We start from the raw sequence: 5,000 nt of genomic DNA on the forward strand, positions 1-5,000 counted from the left end.
TTTGGGCCTGGTTAGTACTTGGATGGGAGACCGCCTGGGAATACCAGGTGCTGTAAGCTTTTTGGAAATTTTTCACTTAGTATATAATAATTTTGCCAAAAAAATAGAGTCAATGCCGATCTCTGAATATTAGCAGGTTTGGGCCTGGTTAGTACATGGATGGGAGACTGCCTGGGAATACCAGGTTCTGTAAGCTTTTTGGACATTTTTCACTTAGTATATAATAATTTTGCCAAAAAATAGAGTCAATGCCGATCTCTGAATATTTGCAGGTTTGGGCCTGGTTAGTACATGGATGGGAGACTGCCTGGGAATACCAGGTGCTTTAATCTTTTTGGAAAATTTCACGAATTATATAATAATCTTTCATTAAAAAAAAAAAAAGAGTCAATGCCCGATCTCTGAATCTTAACAGGTTTAGGTCTGGTTAGTACTTTTATGAGAGACTGCCTAGGAATACCAGGTGCTTTAAGCTTTTGGGCTTTCTTTCCTACTTATATAATGTACTGGCGATAAGAATGGCTGGTCTTTAAATAGCCCTCTCTTTGCAGCAGACTTCGCTTGCGGCCATACCAACCTGGCTATGCCCGATCTCGTCTGATCTCGGAAGCTAAGCAGGTTTGGGCCTGGTTAGTACTTGGATGGGAGACCGCCTGGGAATACCAGGTGCTGTAACCTTTTTGGAAATTTTTCACTTAGTATATAATAATTTTGCCAAAAAATAGAGTCAATGCCGATCTCTGAATCTTAGCAGGTTTAGGTCTGGTTAGTACTTTGATGAGAGACTGCCTAGGAATACCAGGTGCTTTAAGCTTTTGGGTTTTCTTTCCTACTTATATAATGTACTGGCGATAAGATTGGCTGGTCTTTAAATAGCCCTCTCTTTGCAGCAGACTTCGCTTGCGGCCATACCAACCTGGCCATGCCCGATCTCGTCTGATTTCGGAAGCTAAGCAGGTTTGGGCCTGGTTAGTACTTGGATGGGAGACCGCCTGGGAATACCAGGTGCTGTAAGCTTTTTGGACATTTTTCACTTAGTATATAATAATTTTGCCAAAAAATAGAGTCAATGCCTGATCTCTGAATATTAGCAGGTTTGGGCCTGCTTAGTACATGGATGGGAGACTGCCTGGGAATACCAGGTGCTTTAATCTTTTTGGAAAATTTCACGAATTATATAATAATCTTTCATTAAAAAAAAAAAAAGAGTCAATGCCCGATCTCTGAATCTTAACAGGTTTAGGTCTGGTTAGTACTTTTATGAGAGACTGCCTAGGAATACCAGGTGCTTTAAGCTTTTGGGCTTTCTTTCCTACTTATATAATGTACTGGCGATAAGATTGGCTGGTCTTTAAATAGCCCTCTCTTTGCAGCAGACTTCGCTTACGGCCATACCAACCTGGCTATGCCCGATCTCGTCTGATCTCGGAAGCTAAGCAGGTTTGGGCCTGGTTAGTACTTGGATGGGAGACCGCCTGGGAATACCAGGTGCTGTAAGCTTTTTGGACATTTTTCACTTAGTATATAATCATTTTGCCAAAAAATAGAGAAAATGCCTGATCTCTGAATATTAGCAGGTTTGGGCCTGCTTAGTACATGGATGGGAGACTGCCTGGGAATACCAGGTGCTTTAATCTTTTTGGAAAATTTCACGAATTATATAATAATCTTTCATTAAAAAAAAAAAAAAAAAAAAAAAAGAGTCAATGCCCGATCTCTGAATCTTAGCAGGTTTAGGTCTGGTTAGTACTTTGATGAGAGACTGCCTAGCAATACCAGGTGCTTTAAGCTTTTGGGTTTTCTTTCCTACTTATATAATGTACTGGCGATAAGATTGGCTGGTCTTTAAATAGCCCTCTCTTTGCAGCAGACTTCGCTTACAGCCATACCAACCTGGCTATGCCCGATCTCGTCTGATTTCGGAAGCTAAGCAGGTTTGGGCCTGGTTAGTACTTGGATGGGAGACCGCCTGGGAATACCAGGTGCTGTAAGCTTTTTGGACATTTTTCACTTAGTATATAATAATTTTGCCAAAAAATAGAGTCAATGCCTGATCTCTGAATATTAGCAGGTTTGGGCCTGCTTAGTACATGGATGGGAGACTGCCTGGGAATACCAGGTGCTTTAATCTTTTTGGAAAATTTCACGAATTATATAATAATCTTTCATTAAAAAAAAAAAAAAGAGTCAATGCCCGATCTCTGAATCTTAACAGGTTTAGGTCTGGTTAGTACTTTTATGAGAGACTGCCTAGGAATACCAGGTGCTTTAAGCTTTTGGGCTTTCTTTCCTACTTATATAATGTACTGGCGATAAGATTGGCTGGTCTTTAAATAGCCCTCTCTTTGCAGCAGACTTCGCTTACGGCCATACCAACCTGGCTATGCCCGATCTCGTCTGATCTCGGAAGCTAAGCAGGTTTGGGCCTGGTTAGTACTTGGATGGGAGACCGCCTGGGAATACCAGGTGCTGTAAGCTTTTTGGAAATTTTTCACTTAGTATATAATAATTTTGCCAAAAGATAGAGTCAATGCCGATCTCTGAATAGTAGCAGGTTTGGGCCTGGTTAGTACATGGATGGGAGACTGCCTGGGAATACCAGGTGCTTTAATCTTTTTGGAAAATTTCACGAATTATATAATAATCTTTCATTAAAAAAAAATAAAAAAATAAAATAATATATATATATATATATATATATAATACCAGGTGCTTTAAGCTTTTGGGTTTTCATTCCTACTTATATAATGTACTGGCGATAAGATTGGCTGGTCTTTAAATAGCCCTCTCTTTGCAGCAGACTTCGCTTACGGCCATACCATCCTGGCTATGTCCGATCTAGTCTGATCTCGGAAGCTAAGCAGGTTTGGGCCTGGTTAGTACTTGGATGGGAGACCGCCTGGGAATACCAGGTGCTGTAAGCTTTTTGGAAATTTTTCACTTAGTATATAATAATTTTGCCAAAAAAATAGAGTCAATGCCGATCTCTGAATATTAGCAGGTTTGGGCCTGGTTAGTACATGGATGGGAGACTGCCTGGGAATACCAGGTTCTGTAAGCTTTTTGGACATTTTTCACTTAGTATATAATAATTTTGCCAAAAAATAGAGTCAATGCCGATCTCTGAATATTTGCAGGTTTGGGCCTGGTTAGTACATGGATGGGAGACTGCCTGGGAATACCAGGTGCTTTAATCTTTTTGGAAAATTTCACGAATTATATAATAATCTTTCATTAAAAAAAAAAAAAGAGTCAATGCCCGATCTCTGAATCTTAACAGGTTTAGGTCTGGTTAGTACTTTTATGAGAGACTGCCTAGGAATACCAGGTGCTTTAAGCTTTTGGGCTTTCTTTCCTACTTATATAATGTACTGTCGATAAGATTGGCTGGTCTTTAAATAGCCCTCTCTTTGCAGCAGACTTCGCTTACGGCCATACCAACCTGGCTATGCCCGATCTCGTCTGATCTCGGAAGCTAAGCAGGTTTGGGCCTGGTTAGTACTTGGATGGGAGACCGCCTGGGAATACCAGGTGCTGTAAGCTTTTTGGACATTTTTCACTTAGTATATAATAATTTTGCCAAAAAATAGAGTCAATGCCTGATCTCTGAATATTAGCAGGTTTGGGCCTGCTTAGTACATGGATGGGAGACTGCCTGGGAATACCAGGTGCTTTAATCTTTTTGGAAAATTTCACGAATTATATAATAATCTTTCATTAAAAAAAAAAAAAAGAGTCAATGCCCGATCTCTGAATCTTAACAGGTTTAGGTCTGGTTAGTACTTTTATGAGAGACTGCCTAGGAATACCAGGTGCTTTAAGCTTTTGGGCTTTCTTTCCTACTTATATAATGTACTGGCGATAAGATTGGCTGGTCTTTAAATAGCCCTCTCTTTGCAGCAGACTTCGCTTACGGCCATACCAACCTGGCTATGCCCGATCTCGTCTGATCTCGGAAGCTAAGCTGGTTTGGGCCTGGTTAGTACTTGGATGGGAGACCGCCTGGGAATACCAGGTGCTGTAAGCTTTTTGGAAATTTTTCACTTAGTATATAATAATTTTGCCAAAAAAATAGAGTCAATGCCGATCTCTGAATATTAGCAGGTTTGGGCCTGGTTAGTACATGGATGGGAGACTGCCTGGGAATACCAGGTTCTGTAAGCTTTTTGGACATTTTTCACTTAGTATATAATAATTTTGCCAAAAAATAGAGTCAATGCCGATCTCTGAATATTTGCAGGTTTGGGCCTGGTTAGTACATGGATGGGAGACTGCCTGGGAATACCAGGTGCTTTAATCTTTTTGGAAAATTTCACGAATTATATAATAATCTTTCATTAAAAAAAAAAAAAAAAAAAAAAAAGAGTCAATGCCTGATCTCTGAATCTTAGCAGGTTTAGGTCTGGTTAGTACTTTGATGAGAGACTGCCTAGGAATACCAGGTGCTTTAAGCTTTTGGGCTTTCTTTCCTACTTATATAATGTACTGGCGATAAGAATGGCTGGTCTTTAAATAGCCCTCTCTTTGCAGCAGACTTCGCTTGCGGCCATACCAACCTGGCTATGCCCGATCTCGTCTGATCTCGGAAGCTAAGCAGGTTTGGGCCTGGTTAGTACTTGGATGGGAGACCGCCTGGGAATACCAGGTGCTGTAACCTTTTTGGAAATTTTTCACTTAGTATATAATAATTTTGCCAAAAAATAGAGTCAATGCCGATCTCTGAATCTTAGCAGGTTTAGGTCTGGTTAGTACTTTGATGAGAGACTGCCTAGGAATACCAGGTGCTTTAAGCTTTTGGGTTTTCTTTCCTACTTATATAATGTACTGGCGATAAGATTGGCTGGTCTTTAAATAGCCCTCTCTTTGCAGCAGACTTCGCTTGCGGCCATACCAACCTGGCCATGCCCGATCTCGTCTGATTTCGGAAGCTAAGCAGGTTTGGGCCTGGTTAGTACTTGGATGGGAGACCGCCTGGGAATACCAGGTGCTGTAAGCTTTTT

General features: G+C 40.7%; 11 non-coding genes across 11 annotated transcripts in view; all 11 read left to right on the forward strand.

Annotated features, from left to right (window-relative positions):
- The window catches only part of LOC128001558 (5S ribosomal RNA), a 119-nt gene extending 60 nt beyond the window's left edge, over positions 1-59 (forward strand). The window contains exon 1 of the ribosomal RNA XR_008174326.1: positions 1-59. This exon is cut by the window's left edge and continues 60 nt beyond it. This is a non-coding gene — a ribosomal RNA (5S ribosomal RNA).
- A 500-nt stretch (positions 60-559) lies between these two features.
- On the forward strand, positions 560-678 carry LOC128001178 (5S ribosomal RNA). The gene has a single exon (XR_008173949.1). It is a non-coding gene; the product is annotated as a 5S ribosomal RNA (ribosomal RNA).
- A 220-nt stretch (positions 679-898) lies between these two features.
- LOC128000506 (5S ribosomal RNA) lies at positions 899-1,017 on the forward strand. The gene has a single exon (XR_008173288.1). It is a non-coding gene; the product is annotated as a 5S ribosomal RNA (ribosomal RNA).
- A 364-nt stretch (positions 1,018-1,381) lies between these two features.
- Positions 1,382-1,500, forward strand: LOC127998609 (5S ribosomal RNA). The gene has a single exon (XR_008171442.1). It is a non-coding gene; the product is annotated as a 5S ribosomal RNA (ribosomal RNA).
- A 375-nt stretch (positions 1,501-1,875) lies between these two features.
- LOC127998193 (5S ribosomal RNA) lies at positions 1,876-1,994 on the forward strand. Its single transcript, XR_008171042.1, has one exon. It is a non-coding gene; the product is annotated as a 5S ribosomal RNA (ribosomal RNA).
- Positions 1,995-2,359: 365 nt separating this feature from the next.
- Positions 2,360-2,478, forward strand: LOC127998620 (5S ribosomal RNA). The gene has a single exon (XR_008171453.1). It is a non-coding gene; the product is annotated as a 5S ribosomal RNA (ribosomal RNA).
- Positions 2,479-2,805: 327 nt separating this feature from the next.
- LOC128005027 (5S ribosomal RNA) lies at positions 2,806-2,924 on the forward strand. Its single transcript, XR_008177694.1, has one exon. It is a non-coding gene; the product is annotated as a 5S ribosomal RNA (ribosomal RNA).
- Positions 2,925-3,424: 500 nt separating this feature from the next.
- LOC127998634 (5S ribosomal RNA) lies at positions 3,425-3,543 on the forward strand. The gene has a single exon (XR_008171466.1). It is a non-coding gene; the product is annotated as a 5S ribosomal RNA (ribosomal RNA).
- Positions 3,544-3,908: 365 nt separating this feature from the next.
- LOC127995690 (5S ribosomal RNA) lies at positions 3,909-4,027 on the forward strand. Its single transcript, XR_008168628.1, has one exon. It is a non-coding gene; the product is annotated as a 5S ribosomal RNA (ribosomal RNA).
- Positions 4,028-4,538: 511 nt separating this feature from the next.
- LOC128001179 (5S ribosomal RNA) lies at positions 4,539-4,657 on the forward strand. Its single transcript, XR_008173950.1, has one exon. It is a non-coding gene; the product is annotated as a 5S ribosomal RNA (ribosomal RNA).
- A 220-nt stretch (positions 4,658-4,877) lies between these two features.
- LOC128000507 (5S ribosomal RNA) lies at positions 4,878-4,996 on the forward strand. Its single transcript, XR_008173289.1, has one exon. It is a non-coding gene; the product is annotated as a 5S ribosomal RNA (ribosomal RNA).
- The last annotated feature ends 4 nt before the right edge of the window (positions 4,997-5,000 follow it).

The sequence above is a fragment of the Carassius gibelio genome, chromosome B22 (assembly GCF_023724105.1).
Source record: "Carassius gibelio isolate Cgi1373 ecotype wild population from Czech Republic chromosome B22, carGib1.2-hapl.c, whole genome shotgun sequence".
NCBI lineage: Eukaryota > Metazoa > Chordata > Actinopteri > Cypriniformes > Cyprinidae > Carassius > Carassius gibelio.